Source organism: Hypanus sabinus, chromosome 1 (assembly GCF_030144855.1).
Source record: "Hypanus sabinus isolate sHypSab1 chromosome 1, sHypSab1.hap1, whole genome shotgun sequence".
Lineage (NCBI taxonomy): Eukaryota > Metazoa > Chordata > Chondrichthyes > Myliobatiformes > Dasyatidae > Hypanus > Hypanus sabinus.
In genome coordinates this window covers 33,360,223-33,382,969 of record NC_082706.1, presented here as the reverse complement: position 1 = coordinate 33,382,969, position 22,747 = coordinate 33,360,223, and the positions used below count along the sequence as shown (strand labels likewise).

The following is a 22,747-nucleotide window of genomic DNA, read 5'->3' as shown; positions in this document are numbered from 1 at the left end:
ATAAGCAAGTGGTAGAATCTGGGAGAGACGACGAGAGTATAAAATAGAATTAGTGCTGAATCGGTGCAAATGATGGTCGAAGCAGGCATGCAGGGGGTTGGGAAACCACCAGTGTGAAGATACTCAGATGAGCTGAAGATTTCTGGCATATGGTAGACACGTGAAGGATCCCATCTTCTCTCCAAACTTCTCTTTCAAGCATTCCCCCCCCCACAAAAAAATCATTCTATTAATAGCTCTCCTACTTCCTCAGACTGGCGCCAAGAACAGCAAACAGTTAAACACGAACTTCTCTTGTCTGACAGATTAAAAGATAAACTGTGGTTATATAAGGATACCTCCTTCTTCTGCAGACGTCCTGCTGGAACCCACAGCACTGTTTACACAGGAAATTGGAAATCGATCTGGATTAGTTTCAAATTGGAGCTCTGTTGCACTGGAATGGAGAGTAGTGTCGAACAACAGAAACAAGTGGAGTCCTCCAACACTTGACCTTGAACAAGGTATGGAGGGGGCTACACTCCATACATTCCCACTTCACAAGTCATTCAATCACCCAAAGCTTTGACCAGACAAGAGGGGCAAAGGAATGGACTGAAATTTGAACCCACTATCCTGTTGCTCAAAGTACAATTCTGCCCACAAGACACTGTGCCACAAACCCTATTGTGGTCAACAACCTCCCAAACCCTCAGACTCTACCCAAGGGTGACAACAGCCTCAGACTTGTGGGGACATCCCCATCTCCAGGTCTTGCAGCACACCGACTTGGAAATGTACCAAACTCCTTCCTCATTGGATTCCTGGACTTCCCTCCCCAGCAACACTTTGAGAGCTGCTTCACCAAGGACTGCACCGGTTCCAGAAGGCACCTCACTCCCACCTTCACAACGGGCAGTTTGGGATAGACAATAAATGCTGGCCTTGCCAACGATGCCCAGAGTTATAGCTTTGTGGATACACACAGTACGGAAGAAGGTCCTTCAGCCCATCAAGTCTGTGTCAATCACCAATCATATCCTCAGCAACACCCCCAAAGTCTGCATCCTGAAACTCCCTTCCTACCAGCACTGCGAGAACATCTTCACCATTAAGGATTCATTAAGGTGACTCGCCCTCACCTTCTCAAGGGGTGATTGGGGTGTGGACATTAAATAGTGGCCTTGTTTGATCATTGCCAGCCAAATACAGATTTAGTTACAAATGAATCTTTTCTCAGATGACTTTTCCAGTGCCCCACTCAATCTGCCAATGGGTCCTCACTAGAGTGGCCATATTCCTGGCTTGTGGCCCCCCACATTGATAATTCAAGGGAGTCAGGCAGAATTGGCAACAAAAGCACGGAGGGTCCACTCATCATAAACACAGAGATTCTGCAGATGCTGGGAATTCTGAATAACACACACACACACACACAAAAAATGCTGGATCAACTCTGCAAGTCAGGCAACATCTATGAAGGGGAATAAGTAGTCAACGATTCGGGATGAGACCTAGTGAAGTATCTCAGCCTGAAATGTCGACTGCATTCTCCTCCCCAGATGCTGCCTGACTTGCTGAGTTCCTCCAGCATTCTGAGAGTTTGGGTCCACGCATCACTGCTGATGGCAGAGGGCAGCTGATGTCACAGAAGTGAGTAGCATCCTGTGGGAGAGTGGGATGCAAAGATGGGGAACTTTAGCTCAGCTGAAAACGAGAGCAACTGAACAGGAGAACCTTTCCAGGGACAGGTTAAAAATTTCCCAGCACAACATAAGAGGGGATGTCACACCGGGAAATGTTTTAGCTTGGTGCAGCTCACAGAACAGGGACTTCAGGAAAGAGAGGGAGATCTTGGCTAATTGGTTACAACCACAGTTAAACCTGCACTTGGTTAAATCAGGCACTTTAATTTAAATTCTTTCTCAGCTGCCCCAAGGAAGTGTCTTTGGTTTCCCATTCTTCTTCACATCTTACAATCCAAATGGTCTTTCCAACCAAATAGCCTCTTGAGGGAGCACGGGTCACAGTCACAAGATGGGAGCCAGTCTCAACTCAATGGGCTGAACGGCCCCCTCCTGTGCCATAGGGGAGACAGAGCAGAATTGGGCAGTGTAGGTGTAGCTAGTGCTCCCCTCCAGCATCGAGATGCCTCAAAAAGGCAGCATCTGTCTTTAAAGACCCCTAGCATCCAGGGCATGCCCTCTTTTCATTGCCACCATCAAGAGGGAGATACAGGTGTTTCAGGAACATTTTCTTCACCTCCACCATCAGATTCCTGAACGACAATGAACTCATGTACACTATCTCACTATATACTTTTTCCTCTCTTTAATTTAATTTTTAAAACGTATTTCTGTAAAGACAAGCAAGAGAAAAACCTGCAGATGCTGGAAATCCAGGCAACACACATAAAATGCTGGAGGAACACAGCTGGCCAGACAGCATCTATTGAAAGGAGCACGGTCACCGTTTCGGGCCGAGACCCTTCGGCAGGACTTATGAAGGGTCTCAGCTCGAAACATCAAGTGTCCTCTTTTCCATAGATGCTGCCTGGCTGAGTTCCTCCAGTGTTTTGTATGTGATGTGTCAAGAGTAACCTTGCCCAGTAATCTAGGACTGTGCAACAGCAGTGAGAGCAACATCGAGTGCCTGTACAATTTCCATTATACAGAAGCATAGCAGTAACGCTACGTTATTACAGCTCAGGGCGTTCCAGAGTTTGGACTTCAATTCTGGCTCCAGCTGAATGGAGTTTGTATGTTCTCCCTGTAACCGCGTGGGTTTCCTCCCAGAGTCCAAAGCCGTTCTGGTTACAAGGTTAATACATCATCGTAAACAGTCCCGTGATTAGGTTAGTGTTAAACAGGTTGGTTGCTGGACAGTGCAACTCGTTGGGCGGGGAGACCCGGTTTCCGGTTACTTGGGCCACGGACATTTGGATCAACCTCAGCTCTGATACCGTTCCTCTGTGAAGCATCCATGGGCTTTGGGACAGCACAGTGCACACGGGTAAAGTGGCACCTTTCAGCTCCAGCAACCCAGATTCAGTCCTGTCCTGACCGCTGAGGCACCACCTGTAGATAGATTAAACGTTCTCCCGGTGACTGTGCAGGTTTCCCTCGGGTTCACTGACTTCCTTGCCCATCTTAACACCATCAAGCTCAAGTTCAAGTTTATTGTCATCTGATTGTATACATATTTAAACAATCAAACGAAACTATGTTCCTCCAGACAACAGTGCGTCCACAAAACATACATCACACACAGCACATGAACCATAATACTAGCAAGGATAAGTTAATAAAATATAATTCAGAATGCAGTTGTAGGCAAATTGGTTGCTGCTACACCCCCCAGGGAGTAGGTGAGTGCAAGGATCAGTGGGCCATTGAAGAAATTGAGAGCTGAGTGAAATGGGATTTGAGTGAACTGGACTCAATGGGCCAAGCATAGAACAGTACAGCAATGGAAAAGGCCCACAATGTTGTGCCCAACCAATAAAAGTAGTAAACAAATGGCCAACTAATCTCTTCTACACATGCCCGTATCCTTCTGTTTTTGTGGCTCCTTCTGCTGACTGGCCACCCAGGGAGGCAGATCCTTAAAGGAGTCAAATGTGGCTTGGAACGTCACGCTCAGCCCAAAGGACTGGCCTTCCTGTCCATTTTTATCAGTCAGATGATTACACGCTGGAAATAGTGCCATGAAAAGGTGGCTTGTTCACAGTTGTTATTTGAGCAAAACTCCACGAGCTGCCTGTGCCAGTTACTTGGTTTGGGAGGGAGTTTGTCTCAGCTACCAAGTAGTTTGGAAGACGTTAGTGAGGAAGCTGGGTTGCCACATTTGGAAACGCTCTTTGTCTTTGAGGTTCCCAGCATTTCAGGCCTCCAATGACCCCGCCATGTGAAGACACAGAACTGTTTCATTAATGGCAGCATCAGTAAACAACATGAGCAATTTTATCTGCAGCCTTCCTCCGGCCCCAGCACCAACACTGCACCCCAAACCGATCCGGCGTTACTCTGATCTGAGAAGCTGCACAGGGAAATGGGTCAAGGGTACCCAGCGCCTCACTTAACCGAAACTCCCTGCGTGACACAATTGCACCCCTAGATTTCCTCACCGGAATATTTGCCACTGTGGAATAACTCATCCCTCCAAGGAATTAGGCTTCCAACCAAAACGTCTACCTCCATCCCTTACCAGAGCATGCAACTGAGTGAGTTTCAATCTTAGTGGATCAGTCACTGGCATGGAGTTCTGCCCCTCTCACTCTTCAGAAATTCATCAATCAACTCACTCAACTCTGGCTCCAGGAATTCCGGTCTGGGACAGCGGGATGGGGTGGGAGGGGGGTGTAAATCACCTTCCAATGAAAGCTCCCAAGAAGAAATGCCAAATCCTTTTTTCAAGACATGGCTCACCTGGGGTGGAGGGGTCAAGTTAGGGTTGGACGCTTATCCCAACTAGCAATACTCACACAGCCGCCTTCAGCGAGGTGACTGGGAGGAAACAGTACTGCAAAGCAGTAGAACACAGGCACGTCAACACGCCAGGAACGGTCGGCAGATGGGCAGAGACGGTGGGCTGGACAGCAGGCAAAGTGATTCAACTGCAGGACATCAGAAGAGCATGCGTGGGAGGTTTCCTTTCTGATCTCCACACAAATTCCTCCTCTGTGAAAAATGGCTGGAAGGTGACATGAGGCCAGGGCGTATGACTCAACAGAAACAAACAAGGTGAGTCGGTTCCAGGCCTTCTGGAGTCAGCCTGACACACTGGATGGGGCGCTGGGAGCTCTCCCCTCACTTGGTCACTGTCTCAGAATCCTTGGGTCACTTTCAGTAACATCCCCCTTCAATGTGTCTTCGTCAGCACAATTAATGGGGGGGGGGGGGGGGTGTGGCGGAGGGTCAGGCAATAGCTCGAGGAGGGCAACCCCAAAAACAAGGCCTAGTGATCCTCTTCCCGGACACCATGGCTTGATCTCCAAGGCCCTAGCAAATACTCCACCACAGAGAAGCTGACAGCAGCCACAGGCACGTGCCACCATTCCAGTCTTGGTCAGCTGTCGAGCCACCACTTATTCAGCCCCTGCGGCGACTCAAAACAAGGCCTCCTTGTTCTGATTTGAAGACTGAAAATCACTCTCCTCAAGGTCTCCCGACGCAAGGGCGGTCGTTTTGCCGTACCTGCTCATTAGCCACGGAACACGAGCGGATCTGCAATAAATGCGTGATTTATAGCCAGGAATCTTTAGTCAGCCTCTGTTTGCAAAGCTGCTTGCAGACTTCCTCCAGAGCACAGGGGACCTGCTGTAATTCATATTCTCAACAGCCTGGTATCTACACGGTGTACGGGATGCCAAACGATTACATAACTCCTTAACTCAGTGGATGATGGAAATGCGCAGGTCGTAATCAGGAAATAAGTGAAATTTCAATTCCCTGCTGATTCCGGCACAGAAAGCAAAGCAAAGGGAGTGAAAGGAAAATGAGACTAATTAAAAATAAACCAAAAGCTCGCCTTGTTTAAGATCTCCAGTGATAGTTGAAATGTTGAATTTCAGGATTGTTTTTCAGGGGTCGCTTGGCAGATCTGCCACATTGTCACGGGCACAAACAAGACTCATTTAACAATAATCAGTCCACATTAAAACCAGTTACGCTCTCCAAATAGTCGTGGTCTCCACCCAATTGTAGACATGCCCCCTACTCTCCCTCTCACCCTCTGCAATTTAAAACATACTTCACTTCTCATTTTCCCTGTTCAATGTCCGGAAACCTTAACCCTGTTTTCCTCTTGCCACAGATGCTGCCTGACCTGCTGTTGACTACATTTGAGTGCTTCTGGTTTTTCTGAAGATATGCATAAACTCAGCACTCATCACTCATACACACCAGCCAGAAGCAGCACTGGCTACTCCGCCTTTCAAACCCGCTTCGCCAAAATAATGACAGACCTAACTGAACCGCATTCCCACCTGCCTGATAACCTTTCAATTTTGCCCCCCCACCCAAACTACATCTCTACTTCTGATGTTTATTGGAGGGAGGGAGAACTGAGACGTGCCAATGATGCCACTACCATCTTAATATCCCACTCCACCTTCATTTCCAGGGAAAGATGTCACTTGAAGTTGGTTAGAATATTCTTCAGCATGTTTATTCGGTCCCTTTTGTGTAAGCAAAGCAACTTCAACTCCTCAAAAACAAGGTTCAGCAGGACAAAAAGTCTTGGGGAAGGAATCAAGGCAACTCTCCCACCAACCCCATACTATACTTGACTAAGCACCAGCATCGTTCCAGTTCATTCACTAACAGTATGTGTCAAATCCACTACACAAGCTAGGGCAAACTGTCCCACAACAGTGCTGGTTGTGCTGGACCAGAACCCCCCCCCATCCCAATGATTCTCCCCCCCCCCACCTTCCCCATTATTATTTTGCTAAGCTAGCTCTCCGCTGGGTTGACCTCAGCGGGTTCCTGCACTCTTAAACCCAGGCAAAATCTCAAGCGAAAACTAACCCTAACTTTAACAGTTACAAACAGTTCTGCACTCAGAAACATTAAAACTATTATAGTGGGGGGGGGGGGGGGAATAAATCAGCTTCCTTAATCTGCCAGAGTCTGGATTTATTCTGGATTTATGAAGGACACCAGGATCAGTGATCCAGCCAGCTTAACTCTTCTCACAGGAAGATGGTGACTTGAGCAGTTCTAGCCCAAATCAAAGATTTAAACAGAACAAAGGTAGTTTCTCCCCCCTCCCCGGGCATTAAATCAACTACATAGCTACCATTTTAAAATCCAGGTCGCTGCTGGGAGAACATCTGGTCACGGTTGTGTTTGTCTCTTCTCTGAGAATCAATCAAACTAAGAAGTTTGTTTTAAGAGAATAACTCTAGCTGCTCCAGAATACCAAGGCTAACAAAACATTCCGACAGAGCAAAAAGAGCCCGAGGCTAAACTGTGGCACTGGTGAGGAGTATTCAACACCGCTATTTACAAACTGTTATTAAACGGCTACAACTCAGCCACAGTTAGACAGTAGGTTTCCTGCAACCACTGAAATAAATCACACTCACTTCCAACACATGAATCTATCTTTACTTAAATTATTTGCTCCCTCAAAGAGTGAATCAACACTTCTAGCTTTCTCCAGTAAGGCAGTTCAGGAGGAATCTCTGCACCCTTTCCCACCACCCTCCAACTCCTAATGAAGTAACACCATATTCTATTGTGACTATTATTCTATTATGGATTTATTAAGTATGCCCACAAGAAAATGGATCTCAGGGTTGCATATCATGTTCTGTACATACTTTGATAATAAAGCACATGGTATGGTAGTGTAGTGATTAGCAGAACATTTTACAGCATAGGTAAACTGGGTTCAATTCCCCCTCCTCAATCCCCCCTCCCGCTGCTTGTAAGGGGTTTGTACATTCTCCCTGTGACCTCCAGGTGCCCCAGTTTTCTCCCAAAGATTTACCGATTGGTAGGAGAGTGATATCTCAGCTTCACTCTCTAGGCCAATCCTCATCACCCACAACTCTCCAAAACCCCAAAATCAATCTCACCTATGAAAAAAGCTGAATTTCCAAAGACTTCTACAACAGGTACAGTCAAAGACTCAACTTTCTTTTCAATTCTGCACCACAACAGCAGTAAGTACAAAATTCCTATTTCGGCCCAGAACTTTAAATTTGATTCAACCAATCATCTCACAAGCAAGGAAATAAGTAGATACTCAATGTTTCCTCACTTCCAACTAGTTTTCAATCCTCTTTGCCACAAACCCCCACCCCTCTCAATTTTCCTCCCGTCTTGTAGAACCAGGCTCAAGAAGATCATGGCTAGATACCGCACTAACAGCCAGAGTCTTTCAGACGAGAAGCATGAGTTCAAATCTCACCACAATGACTTTAGTTAAATTCAAGTAATTGACAGTCAAAAAAAAAGGACATCTGGGGGGACAAAAAATAGATAATGCTGGAAATAATTAGCATCCCAGGCTGATGAAATATTAACACTGTTACACCATCCGCAGTTGATAAATGACTAGTTGAGTGTTTCTGGTTTAATTTATACGTTATAAAAAAAAACTGAATTTACTGGATTACAATAAAAATCTGGGTTTGTAAATATTCTTTGGGGATATTTATGATCCCGATATCCCCAAGCACAGGGATTTATTACCCATCACTATACTACACAAAAATGACTGCCGACACATCCCCAAACATGATGACAAATCTTGCGGCGACACTTCAGCCACCTGCGCAAACCAATGCACGTGGCACATCAAGCGAAGGCACAAAATGCCAATGCACCCACTAGACTGCCCCAGTTCAGCATGGGTCGGGGCTGTTCTGTGTCAGCAGACGAAGGTTTACCAGACTCTGGCCGGGCAGTAGTGAAAGGTAACAGCAGAAACCCTGCCCTCACCTCAGCAGCCCATACGCCCACAGCATGCCCTACACAACATCAGCGTGTGATAAAGTGTGAATCAATAGACAATACACTGCTTCTTCTGACAGAATTTCCTTCCCACTAATCAAGCACTCATTATCAGAGGCTAATATTCAATGCTAAAGTTGTGGCACCAAGTGCCAGTGGGATGTTAGACTGCAGAAGCTATTGCAGCTGGGCCTAAGGTGGAATACTTGTGAGGAAAGGGGAATGGGCTCTTGAAGTGGATGTGATCACTTTGATTTGCTGTGGTCCTTCTGCGGAAGGTGCGGGCAGGAGTCCCAGGGTCTCGACCCACTGTTGATAAGGGACAATGATGACAATGTCCAAATCAGAATGATGTGCATCGCTGGGGGGAGCCTGCAGGCAGCGGTGTTCCCATAAGCCTGCTGTCCTTATTTTTCCTGGTGCTAGAGGTTGCAGCTTTGGGAACTGCTGTTGGTGCCGTGTGGGAGAGTAACTGCACTGGTACACGCTGCAGGCACTAGTTGGAGGGAGCAAGTGTTGCTGACCAAGCTGGCTGGATGGCGCTGAGCTTCTTGGGAGTTGGTGGAACGGCAATCATCCGAGCAAGTGTCACACTCCTGGCCAGTACCTCCGAGATGGTGGGAAGACTTTTATAGAACCACAGAACATTATAGCACAGAAACAGGCCCTTTGGCCCTTCTTGGCTGTGCCGAACCATTTTTCTGCCTAGTCCCACTGACCTGGACCATATCCCTCCATACACCTCTCATCCATGTACCTGTCCAAGATTTTCTTAAATGTCAAAAGTGAGCCCACATTTACCACTTCATCTGGCAGCTCATTCCACACTCCCATCACTCTCTGTGTGAAGAAGACCCGCTAATGTTCCCTTTAAACTTTTCCCTCTTCACCCTTAACCCATGTCCTCTGTTTTTTTTCCTCCCCTAGCCTCAGTGGAAAAAGCCTGGCTTGCATTCACTCTACCTATACCCGTCATAATTTCCTACAATATCCTGGCCAATACTGACCCATCAAGATTTCAAAAACAAGGTTATCCCAGAAATGGGTTTTATAATATGTGCAGCCTACGGTCCCTACTGTGCACTATTCTCCCTCACAGGGATCCACTCAGACTGCAGACATTAAAATCTAAAGCCAAAAGTTAGGTAGCACCTAAAGAGACAAAGGTATAACTAATATATCAGGCTGAGACTATGCGCCTGTAATGCTAAAGCAGAGTCTTAACCCAAACTTGACTATCCCTCTGATTTCACGGATACTGCTCAACCCACCAGGTTCTTTTAGTTTATTTTTTTTGCACTGGACATCCAGCAATGGGGGGATGTGTTAGATATTCTTTTTTACCCCCTCTCCTGTCCAGAATCCTAGAGAAACCAACATTCCCTGCCAAGGCAGCAACGACTGAATCTTGAGGAACCAGCCAAGTCCAGAAATGGGACACACCTCACCAAAGGTGAAGGGGCACAGCCGACGAGGGTCTGAAAGATATCACACCCAGGATCCGAAGCCTCTCAGTTTTACCACCAGCATCGTAATGCTCGAGTATTTCCAGACACCTGCCTTTTCTGGCATTGTGCCGAGCTGGGGTCAACAAGGTTGTGGTCACATAAATGCTCCGGGCTACTGACAGAAGCGCAGAGTTTCCTGGAAGTAAAATCTGTTCCTTCATGTAAAACCCGAGACAAACACCAATGCCAACGCCGGAAACCTTGCAGGACAGGGACTGACAGAACTCAGCAGAGAACAGTCGAGTTGCTCTGGCAGAACGTGAACTGTTCAGTCCATCTCGTTGGGGCCCCTGCTTCATCCCTCATTCCAGCAACAGGCTTTGCTCTTCAGGTCATGACCTATTCAAGTACTGTAGAAATACAATGAAGGACTCTGATCTCAGGTAACAAACTGCAGATATCCAGCACCTTCTGAGTGAAATGAGCTCTTCACATCTCCCCTATGATTCTTACTTAAAATCTTTGACCTTTGGTTTTGATCTCTCTTCCAAGGTTAAATGAGAATGCCCTTCTCCGGGTGTGCTGTTGTAACACAAACTGTACATTTCACTCGTTTCGATGTACACACAACAACTAGACTTGAAAATTGAAACCACCACCCACCACATAAATTTCAATTGATTTCCTCCTCCGACTCCCACCCTGTCAGTATCCTTCCTCACGACTGAATGTGTCTGGTGCTCACAATGGGGGGGGGGATCCACAGAGCAGTCAAGCCTGCTCCGCGGTATCACAGCAACACGACGACACAGCAGCTACATCACCACTGATCTGATGACCTGCGTCTCCCTGAAGCTGAAAGCTTTCCTTCTTACTGCCAATCACACCGGCAATCTCAAATGGATGCACCCTAAAATATCAACACACCGTCAAAGTGAGCAGAACAAACAAAAAGAAAATGAGACCAAACCTTCCGCGTGTGCAGCGTCAGCCAGAGGACCGGTGCTGCTGGAAAACAAAGGAGATGATAAAAACCCTGTAGTGGGAGTGTGGGTTTTGTGATGGGATCCAGGAAGAGCACTGGGATCTAGGGCAATCAGAGTACACACAGTCACACGTAAGAGTGGGCTTCGTAGCCTGGAAGTTGTAGCCTTTGTAGTTCAGCACCGCTCTTCCTTCACCGAGGTAGAGACCCTTAGGTGCCACTGCAGGCATAAGATCTACCGAAGCAAGATCCTGCAGGTTATGACAAGGTCAGCAGCTCAAAATTCCCCACACAGCACCAGAGGCCTCGGCTCAGTCTTGGTGCTAACTGTGTAGAGTTTGGATGTTCTCCCTGCAACCTCCAGATTGGTTCCCCCCCCCCCCCCACCACCCCCACATCCCAAAAAACGAGCAGGTTGGTGAACTAAATGGATGCAATAAGATGCCTCTAGGGTGCAGATGAGGGGTAGAAACTGGGCAGGGTTGTAGACGATGTGGAGAATAAAAACTGAGATGACGTTTTTACTAGTGTAAATGGGAGGTTTACAGTTAGTATCAACTCAATGGGCTGAAGGGTCTGATTTTGTGCTATATGACTCAAAGTCACCGACTATCCTGACCGGGACATGTCTCCAATCCTCTCCTACAGCACTGCATGTGCACCTTTAACAGAACGACTACAGGCACTTCAGGCAGTAGCTCACCATCTCAAGGGCAATGAATGGAAAATGAGAGGCCGTCACGTTAGCACCAGGTCTTTAGTCAGAGACTCCTTCAATGCTGGCATCAACCCAACAATGCAGAGAACTGTTTACATCAGAAACCCCCGAAGTCCACTCTCACCCAGCTGGCAGTAATGGGGTTAAATGTGATTGCCTCCAACAAGAGATCACCTCTAACCTCTGAGCTCCCAGTGATAATCAGTGACATTACTAACATCCTCAGAGTCACCATTGCTGGACCAGCTGTATAAACACTAAGGCTACCGGAGGGGTCAGGGGTCAGGCATTCAGTGAGCAACTCACTCCTGATACTCCTCAGCCTCGTCACGTGCACAATGGAGCACTCGATGTTGGTGTGGATGAGCTCATTTCTTACAACACTGAAGCTCGACGTTACTCAACACAAAGCATTGTTGTCCTCTCTGTCACCATCACATGAGGTGTATGACCAACAACTTCTCCAACAAAACCTCCCAAACTCACAACGTCCTGCGACCGAGGGAAGGTGGCAGAAGGGAACACCGCCACCTCCAAGCCATACATCATCCCAACGTAGATCAGCGCTCTTTCATCATTGGGTCTAAACCCCTTATCAGCACACAGACGGCAACAGTCCAAGCAGGGGGCTCACTGCCACAGTCTGACTGGGCACTGATCAGTGTTTAGTCTCCAAGAACAGCCTGTATCTGGATCACTCTCAGGAACCCAGTGGCGCTCCCTGCAAACTGCAATCTCTAAGTGTCAGGGAATTTGGTGCCATTTCCAAAAGGAGACTTGGGGTTGGCCATTAAATACTGTCCGTTGATGTGTTCACTGAACAACTGAAACTCTAAACCATAAGCGTATTCATGGAGCCTCTGTCTCAACACGAGGGTGACGATAAAACTTTTGCACATCATTGGTTTGCACTGAACCATGCCAAAAACTTCAGATGCCAGGGAACGCACACAAGGAGCCCTTAAATCCTCTGCCGTGCTTCTGGTTGTCATCAAATCTTTGTTCACACTTGGGAATGCGAGGCTTGTTAGTAGAGTGAAAGGACCAGGAATGTGCAGTGGCCATGGCTGTTTCATTATTAATGTCCCACTCCATCCCCAGCTCTGTTGCGAGTTTTAATGAGGAACGCCAGGCTGAATCAATGCATGTGAGCTGCTGTGCTCCTGATGTACTATTGGAGGAGCCAACATCTGAATGGTGCTTGAACCGAGGCCTTGCCTGCTTTCCTAGATGACGGTGGCTGTGGAGGGGGTGGGGTGGGAGGAGAACTGGGACTCTGCCAATACTTATCACTCAAAATGTGCCAGTTATCACTCTGCTCCCTTGAATTCTTCAGCCAGGGGGTGGTGAATCTGTGGAATTCATTGCCACAACACGGGCGCGGAGACCGAACTATTTGGTAGATTAAAAACCGGAGAACAATAGGTTCTGGATGAGTAAGGGTGTCAGTCCTTATGAGGACAAGGCAGGAGAATGGGGTTGAGAGAAAAAAATAAATCATCCATGAATGGCAGAGCAGATTCAATGGACCAAATAGCATAATTCTGCTCCTGTGTCTTAGCTTCTGATTTCTTGCTGTGTGAATTATTGCCGACACGTCAACATCTCTCCAGTGTCTCTCTAACCCTTTGAAAGCCCTGCAAAACTCTTACCTATTTCCACTTCCACTCTCTTCCCCAAAGGACAGTCTATTTTTACTGTGAACTCCATCTCCCAAAATCCTGAGAGACTAAAAGCTCTTCTATACACCGAGCTCTGATGTTGCTGGCAGGTACCACTGTGACAGCCTCAGTGACTCTGCAAAGTCTTCCTGTGCTCTCCACTAATACTAAACGTTCCCCTGGTGTTCTGAAATTGAGGTCACTGTTGTAAGAATGGAAAGACCCCCCCCCCCCCCCCGCCCCCAGTCCACTAGCAACTGAAGGCATCTCTAACCCTGCTGGTGCTCTGCTCACATATGTATGTCAGATAAAGGGTCTGGGCCCAAAATGTTGACCGTTTACTCTTTTCCATAGATGCTGCCTGGCCTGCTGAGTTCCTCCAGCACTTTGTGCATGTTGCTCGGATTTTCAGCATCTGCAGAATTCCTCCTCTTTATACATGTCAGTCAGGGAGCAGCCTAGCCTCAGTGTGAGGACCCCAATGTTTACCACTCCTGTGTGCACTGAGAAGCAAAGGCTGACCAACCAGTGAGTGGCAGGGTAGCACGATGCTTGACACCACCAGCGACCTGGGTTCAATTCCCACTGCTCTCTGTAAGGAGTTTGTATGCTCTCCCTGTGACTGCGTGGGTTTCCTCTGGGTGCTCCGGTTTCCTCCCACATCCCAAAAACATACTGATTAGTAGGTTAATTGGCCAAATGGGTCTGATTGGGTAGCATAGGCTTTTTGGGCTGGAAGGGCACCACAAAGCTAAATAAATAAATATAAAATTTAATGATGTTTAGCTCTGAGTTAATCCTCCAGCAACCCCTTTATCACAATATTCAACTCGATCTCATCCGCCCCATACCCTTCTCCTCTATTCCCTGCGGTTTATTCTCTCTGTAATGACCCGGTAAGGCTTCCTACTGCTATGCTGGGAAGTATTTTGTTTTCGCTGTTTTCTGTAAAAGCAAGTGTGTTCTGCTGGAACGACTGTTTCGGCTTTGGCTAAAGATAAGGAGCCACCTTGTCCAACTTAGGAATGTTGTGTCAGCCAATCAGGAATGTGGGATGTGAGTGAAGGTTCTACAGAGCTGAGGGTAAGAGTTTTCTGAAGGACAGGAGTCTGGTTTGGGGGATGCAGAGAGGGAAGACCTCGATGCAAGGAGTGCTTCGTGAGATGGAGTCCAAGAAGAGAAATTATACCTACAATTGGTGATGAGAATTCAGCGCCATGAGTAAAGAGACTACTCCAGAATGAGCTCCCGTGTCTAAGTGCAGATTTAGAGTGGTTTAACTGCCATGGGCCCTTTTATTTTTCCCTCTTTTCCTATTAACTGCTTGTTAAAGCTGAAATTGGAAAATATACTTTCTTTATAATTTTATGCTGGCATACCATCCGTTATTTCCTGGTGATTGATAATTGCAGGATTTACACAGCATTCAATCACTTTTAATCGGACTATCACTGTTTAGTTGAACACCAAATCGTACCCACCCTAGACGTGTATTGTTTATGAAAGGTGGCCCTTTCACCACTGTCATGCAGCTGTAAACAGAGTCAGCTAATAAGCCAAGTTGGTACATGAGCCCCAGTGCGAGGGCTGCATCTCTCACACACAACCATCAACTCCCTTTTGATTCTTTTATCACTTAGCCACATGATCCACAGCAGCCAATTAACCTGCCAGGACAATTTTGTTTTGGATACTGGAGAAAACGGGGGTGGGGAGAGAGAATCTATGTGGTTTAACATGCTTACTCCGCACAGACAGCACCAAAGTCGCTGGAGCGGCGAGCTAGTAGCGTGGCCCATCCTTGTGTTTGCTCCACAGGACTTTTTGGAAGCTGGAGATCATCACACCACCTCAACTGTGCAAGGCTCTCTCAGACCCAGCCTTGCCAATACTTAATCATTTCAGGTATCCCCACACTGTCTCCTACCCCTTGCAGAACACCATAACAAAGGGAAAAATAATCTGCAACAAAAACACAGTCAGGCAGCGTATGCAAAGAAACAGAATATGTGGCGAATCATTTTGAGTCAGGACCTTTCTTCAGAACTCTTAGTTCACAACTAAGCACCAATGACCTGAAATACTGACCCAATTTCTTTTCCCTGCGGATAACGACCGATCGAGCAAGTGCTTCCAGCTTTTTTTCTATTTTTGCTTCAGGCATCCAATCAAGGCCTGGCAAGCCAGTGCTGGCTCGGTACCAAGCTCTCTGCGTCACGAGTTCAAGTCCGATCACTGACACAAGAATGCAGCTCGTAGTAAGTGGAGCTCTGACAGCATTGAGAGACATCGTTACCTAGACTTTAATTAATTGAACTGAAATTCCTCAGTTCCTGTTGTAACTGAGGTTTAAACTCCCTGGATACTTGTTCTGTAACTTATCATGGTGATAGCGTACTACATTAACTGGATAAAATTGCTCTGGGAGTGACCCAGGAGCCTCCTCCAACACCAGCCAAGGCTCTTTAGTTGCCCTGAATACCAGTGACTGGTTAGTGTGATTGTGACTGTAATAACATGGGTTGGTACACTAATGTAGTGGTTAGTGCATCACTTTACAGCGTTAGCGATCACCAGTTGGGTTCAATTCCCACCTCTGCCTGTACTTCCTCCCCATGACTGCGTGGGTTTCCTCCAGGTGCTCCTGTTTCCTCCCACATCCCAAAGACGTACAGGTTAGAGTCAGTGAGTCGTGGGCATGCTATGTTGGAGCCAGAGGTGGTGGCTACACTTACGGGCTGCCGCCAGCACAATCCTCGCTGATTTGATTTGATGCAAATTACACACTTCACTGCACACTTTGATGCACATATGGCAAAGAAAGCTGACCGCTTTCTTTAACGCTTTATGTGTTTTGACCCCTGTATCACACATACTGTCACAGAGCTACTGCCTGATGGCGCCAGAGACCCGAGTTCAATTCTGACCTTGGCTGCTGCCTGTGTGGAGTACGTACATTCGCCCTGTGACCGGTGGTTGATACAGGTTACTGCAGTTACCTCCTACATCCCAAAGAGGTGGGTTAACTGGTCACTGGAGAGGCGAGGGTTAGATCCTGAGGAAAGCAGACAGGGAATATGAGGAGAATAAAAGAGGGTAGAATGAAGAATCACTGTAATTGGGTGGTTAAGGGGTTAATATGGACTTAATGGACTGAAGGGCCTCTTTGTGCACTGTATGACTCAGTGACATACTCTAGATCTCAGACTAGACATTTACCTAAACACAACTTACTGACACTCTGCTCCACTGAACCACTGAATATTTCGAATAAGGAACTTTAATTTATAAGCACAAGTGCCTGTAGCCTAGACACACACACACACACACACACCCCAGGGGGAGCAGATTCAACGGCAGCTTTCAATAGGTAACTGGATAAGCATCTGAGAGGGCAAAATGTTGAAAAACTGGGGTAAACTGGATTGGTTATTTTTCTTTTTGCATATGTCCAGTCAAGGCTCACTGAGCCAAATGACCCCCTTCACTGTTGCAACTGTGATGTGACTGTGGGACTGAGGGAGGGTACTGAACTGGCAGTTCCATGCCATGGATGAGGGCTCAGGAAACCATGTGCAGGCGCTGGGAGCAGTGCTGCCAACCGCCCTGTGCTCACGCAGTCACACACACGCATCTGTGGACAGGCTGAGCGTGTGGACTAACACACACAAAATGCTGGAGGAACTCAGCAGTACCTACGGAGGGGAATAAAGAGCCAACGTTTCGGGCCCTTCATCAGGGCTGCCACCCTAGTGACAAACCCCACAGGCCGATACAAGGGATGGTGTGATAAAGATTCAAAATAATTGGCTATCAGACAAGGGAGCACTTCCCTAGGCTTCACAGCCCAGCCATGTAGCAATTGCCAATGAGTTCTGCAAAATTAACGATGACAGAAGTGATTATGAGAGTCTGAATATGGAGCGCAACAGACTGTGGGTGAATGTATGCGAGGGAACATACACGAGAGACTGTAAGTGTGTGTGGGAGAGTATGAGTGAACAAGTTTGCTTGTGTGAATGTATAGGTGGGACAGCACATGGGTATTTTATCAGTGTGTACGTGAGAACGTCTCCATGCCCAAGAAGCCACACCGGATCCTTTTAATAACCAGCAAAACTATTAACTGCAGAAGCCTTTCACACACAAGCTGCATTAGTGAACACACCAGGCACGTAATGAACCAATGTTAGCACGACCAATAACCCGAAGGAAAACATTGCCGCTTTAAAGCCACCTGAGGTGGGGCCCACCGGCGGAGCAGCGCGCATTAGCAGTGCACAGCTGTCACTCTCGACACCCGGCTCCCGGGACGGAGCAGCCCGGCGGGGTAACGGCAAACCCGCATTGGAAAGACAATTTCGCCGCCCTCTGGGAAGGCAGCGACCGATCCGAGCGAGGCAGAGAGTTTAAATTAAAAACAGGAACACAACTGACCGGCAAATGCTGTTTAAACCGAGAGGGCGCAGAGAGGGAGGAAAGTTTCATGCAGGGGAGGGAAGGAGTAGCTCTCGCCCCCCTCTCCCCGTGGAGTGGGGGTGAGGGATAGATTGGCGAGGGAGTGAAACGTTTTCCATCAGCCGGCGGCGAGTAATTTACCTGCGGCAGACAGCAATTCTCCCGTACACCTCGCGGAGCCGAGAGTCAACGGTGGGGGCTCTCCCTTCTGCCCCTCTGCCCTCTTTCCTCGGGCGGGGGAAGCTCAGCGGAAAGTCCGGCGAAGCGAACACGCTGGTCTCCCGAGCGCACACACAGAGTCCGAGTGAAAGAGCACAGACGCTTTCCTCCCTCCGCCCCTTCCTCACTCCTCCGCTCCTTCTCTCCTTCCCCGCCCTCCCTCACTCCTTCGGTCCTTCCCTCGTGCCTCTTCCTCACTCCTCCTCTCGCCCGCCCCTCTTCCTCACTCCTCAGCTCCCTCCCCCAAAGCCCCTTTCCCTTTCCTCACTCCTCAGCTCCCTCTCCCCTTCCTCACTACTCCTATCGCCCGCCCCTCTTCCTCACTCCTCCTCTCGCCCGCCCCTCTTCCTCACTCCTCAGCTCCCTCCCCCAAAGCCCCTTTCCCTTTCCTCACTCCTCAGCTCCCTCTCCCCTTCCTCACTACTCCTATCGCCCGCCCCTCTTCCTCACTCCTCCTCTCGCCCGCCCCTCTTCCTCACTCCTCAGCTCCCTCTCCCCTTCCTCACTACTCCGCTCCCTCCCCCAAAGCCCCTTTCCCTTTCCTCGCTTCCCGCCTCCTTCACTCCAACTCCAACACACAAAAAAAACTTTTCGTCCGGGTAGGGGGGAAAAATACCGATCGGCAACAGTTGCGGCAGCCGGAGCTCAGACACCCCCCTCCCACACACTGAACGCTGCAGCCGCCGGCGCTGCCATGCAGCCCAGAACTTTCTCTGGCACTCGGAAGTGTGCGCTTTTTTGTCAAGATCTTCTGCGGCTCTTTTGTTCGCGAGGATTAGGGGATTTGTGAAGCAGCCGGAGAATCGCCCGCCCTCCCGCTCACAGTACCCTGTCTCTGCCCCCTTCACTCATACCATCCAGTCTCCTCTCTCTCCTCCATTCCCTGTCCCTCCTACCACCTTCCCTACCCCATCCCATATTTCTCTTCACTTCCAATCGGTCCCACACTCTCCCCAACCCATTACTTTTCTCAGCATCCCCACACAAAACCCTCCCCTCCACACTCACTGCCGACTGCCCCAGACCCATCACCAACCCCCCAACTCACTGCCCACTCCTCTCACAGGTTTAATCCTGACCCAGGCTTCAGTTCAGTTTGGAGTTTGCACATTCTCCCTGTGATCATGCACCCAATGCTCTGGTCCCCCCCCCCCACACCCCAAAGGTACGCAGGTTTAATAGGGTACAGTAACTTGCCCCCAATGTGTAGGTTTGGGGGGTAGATTCTTGGGTCAGGGGAAATTGATGTGGGGAGAATAGGGTTAAGGAGTACTTGATGACTGATGTGGGCCAAAAGACTAATTTCTTTGCTCTTGTGACCACCTCCCCCCTCCCACCAATCTATTGGTATGGAATCCCCAGGATCTGAATCATCCCCCATGTAATAGACCAGTCATCAGAAAAACAGGAGGCAGCCATTTGGCCCCTCAGTGCTGCCCTCTCAGTAAAGTCAAGGCTGACATCCTGCCCATCCCCATACTGATTCCCTTCATGTCCAAAAACCCATCACTCTCAGCTTTGAGTAATATCAATTGGGGAGGGGTGGGGAGTGCAGAATTCCACACCAAACAGTAAGGAAACCTTGGCTCACTTTCGTCATGTATGCTTGACCTCTGAATTGAGCCCAAGGTGTCTGGTTCCAGGCAACTGAGAAACTATGTGCACCCTGTCAAACCCTTCAGGATTAATGCCCCAGGACATCCCTTATTTTTTTAAAACACAATCAAGTACATTGGTCCCCATCACCCCATATCAGAATCAGGTTTAACACCACTGGAATATGTCATGAAATTTGTTGTTTTGCAGTAACTGTACAGTGCAATAAGCAGTAATGAAAAAACTATAACTTACAATAAGAAAAATATATTCAAAATTAAAATAAATACTGCAAAAAGAGAGCCAAAACAAAAGGATGTCATGGTAGCGCAGCAATTAGTGTGATGCTATTACAATAGACAGTAGGTGCAGGAGTAGGCCATTCAGCCCTTCTAGCCAGCACCGCCATTCACTGTGATCATGGCTGATCATACACAATTAGTACCCCATTCCTGCCCTCTCCCCATATCCCTTGACCCCACTATCTATAAGAGCTCTATCTAACTCTCTCTTGAATGCATCCAGAGACTTGGCCTCCACTGCCTTCTGGGGCAGAGCATTCCACATATCCACCACTCTCTGGGTGAAAAAGTTTTTCCACATCTCTGTTCTAAATGGCCTACCCCTTATTCTTAAACTGTGGCCTCTCGTTTTGGACTCACCCATCAGTGGGCACATGCTTCCTGCCTCCAGCGTGTCCAATCCCTTAATAATCTTATATGTTTCAATCAGATCCCCTCTCATCCTTCTAAATTCCAGCGTATACAAGCCCAGTGGCTCCAACCTTTCAACATATGACAGTCCCGCCATTCCGGGAATTAACCTTGTGAACCTACGCTGCACTCCCTCAATAGCAAGAATGTCCCTCCTCAAATTTGGAGACCAAAACTGCACACAATACTCCAGGTGGGGTCTCACCAGGGCCCTGTACAGCTGCAGAAGTACCTCTTTACTCCTATACTCATTCCTCATTATAAAGGCCAGCATGCCATTAGCTTTCTTCACTGCCTGCTGTACCTGCATGCTTGCTTTCATTGACTGATGTACAAGAACACCTAGATCTCATTGTAACCTCACATTTATCCACATTAAACTGCATCTGCCATACATTTGCCCACTCACGCAACCTGTTCAAGTCACCCTGCATTCTCATAACATCCTCCTGACATTTCACACTGCCATCCAGCTTTGTGTCATTGGCAAATTTGCTAATGTTACTTTTAATCCCTTCATCTAAATCATTAATGTATATTGTAAACAGCTGCGGTCCCAGCACTGAACCTTGCGGTACCCCACTGGTCACAGCCTGCCATTCCGAAAGGGACCCGTTAATCGCTACTCTTTGTTTCCTGTCAGCCAGCCAATTTTCAATCCATGTCAGTACTCTGCCCCCAATACCATGTGCCCTAATTTTGCCCACTAATCTCCTATGTGGGACTTCATCAAAAGCTTTCTGGAAGTCCATTCCAAACCTGATTCTGATTCTAGCTGCACCACCACCCCCCGCCCCCCGTGGGGCTGCAAACCCTCCGGCTTTACCCTGGCAAGTATGAAACAGACGACGTTCCAGGGCGTCTGTTCACATCTGGGGGAAAAGGACAAGCAAGAACCACCAGGGTTCCTGTGGCTCAGCCAGGACCTGTTACTGCGCGTGAAAGAGATGCCGCATGAGCTATAAAGTGATCAATGTAAATTGGTTTACTGTTATTGTTGCAAGTAGCGGGTGAAAAATCTTTTGTTATGCATACCAGCCGTACTGCTCATTATAACGGCACAGAGGTAGCAGAAGGGAAAGCAATAACAGAATGCAGAATAACATGTTAGTTAGAGATGAACTGGCAGTACAGCCACACAGTAAGGTGCAAGGTCATCTCAGAGTCATTAGAATTTAGATTTAAAAGACGAGAACGATTATGGAAGCAATGAGTAGATGCGCTAGCAAGGAGTCGCCACGCTCCGGAGCCATTGATAAATTTACAGAAAACAAACAGCTTGCCACCATCTTTAGTTTGTTGTTTTATTTAGAGATACAGTGTGGAATTAGGCCCTTCGAGCTATGCCAACAACCCACCAAATTAACCCTAGCAACACACACACAAAAAATGCCGGAGGAACTCAGCAGGCCAGGCAGCATCTATGGAAAGGAGTTCAGTGGGCGTTTCGTGCCCAGACCCTCCATCGGGGCCCTTCAGCTGTCCTGATGAAGGGTCTCGGCTTGAAACGTTGACTGTTTACTCTTTTGGATTTTGGATTTCCAGCATCTTCAGATTTAACCCAACCATAACCACAGGACAATCTACAAAGACTTACTGACTGCTTCGTCTTTGGAAACTGGAGCACCCGGAGGAAACTCATGCATTCCATAGGGAGAACGTGCAAACTCCTTACAGGGGGTGCTGGGATTGAACTCTCAACTCCAATGCCCTGAGCTGTAATAGTGTCATGCTAACTGCTACACTACCGTGATATTGCTTTTTTAGATGCAGTGACCATGGCTGACGTACAGCTGGTGTCAGATGAGACATGTTTCCAACTCTCAATGTCTCTTGACTCAATGTTAATAATTAGTGTTTCAAACTTAAAAAGATAGCACCCCTATTTAATATGCCTCCCTGTTTTTTATTCCTGCCACTGGTTTGCATATTAGCAGCTCATTACGTGTGCATCTGAAAGAACTGTCTACCAATTCACAGGTTAAGCATCCTTTTAACAATGTGGTAATTGCTGACAAGTACTCATCAATCACGCTTATCATGAAATAAAGAGTAAAGAGTTTAATTCCATCAAGTTAATAATTGTTGGGTGGATTTTAAAATGTTCAATTCTGCTTTTTCTCTCTCTCACTCTCTCTGCTTTTTCTTTCTCTCTATCTTATTTTCATCAAATGATTTAACTTCAAATGCATCCACCTTCTCGGTTCTTCCACCATTCAACCTTGTTGGTTAGTAAAAAAAACAATGCATCCTTGCTCTACATCTGTTGCTGCAGTAACATTAGCCAAGAGCTTGAGCATGTTTGCAGGCAAAAAGGAATCAAAATTTAAATGAGCACCGAAAGTGCACAGTTGGCATAATGGTACAGGGAGGAGAGACAGTCTGACAGTTCCATAAAAATATAGAAAACCTACAGCACAATACAGGCCCTTTGGCCCACAAAGTTGTGCCGAATACATCCCTACCATAGAAATTACTAGGCTTACCTATAGCTCTCTGTTTTAC

At 47.6% G+C, this 22,747-nt stretch overlaps 1 protein-coding gene across 8 annotated transcripts in view; it reads right to left on the bottom strand.

Moving 5' to 3' along the window:
• Positions 1–22,747, bottom strand: part of LOC132392444 (fibroblast growth factor receptor 1-like) — a 193,265-nt gene that overhangs the window by 99,809 nt on the left and 70,709 nt on the right. Inside the window, exons 1-2 of one of the 8 annotated variants that reach the window (XM_059966317.1) lie at positions 17,856–18,089; positions 16,184–16,311 (exon numbers count right to left, since the gene is read on the bottom strand). The exons of 6 other annotated variants lie outside the window; for them this stretch is intronic. The gene's annotated coding sequence lies outside the window, so the exon portion shown is untranslated. Of the gene's footprint in view, positions 1–16,183; positions 16,312–17,855; positions 18,090–22,747 lie in introns of those variants that run through there. One more of the 8 variants, XM_059966303.1, reaches the window with a different exon arrangement.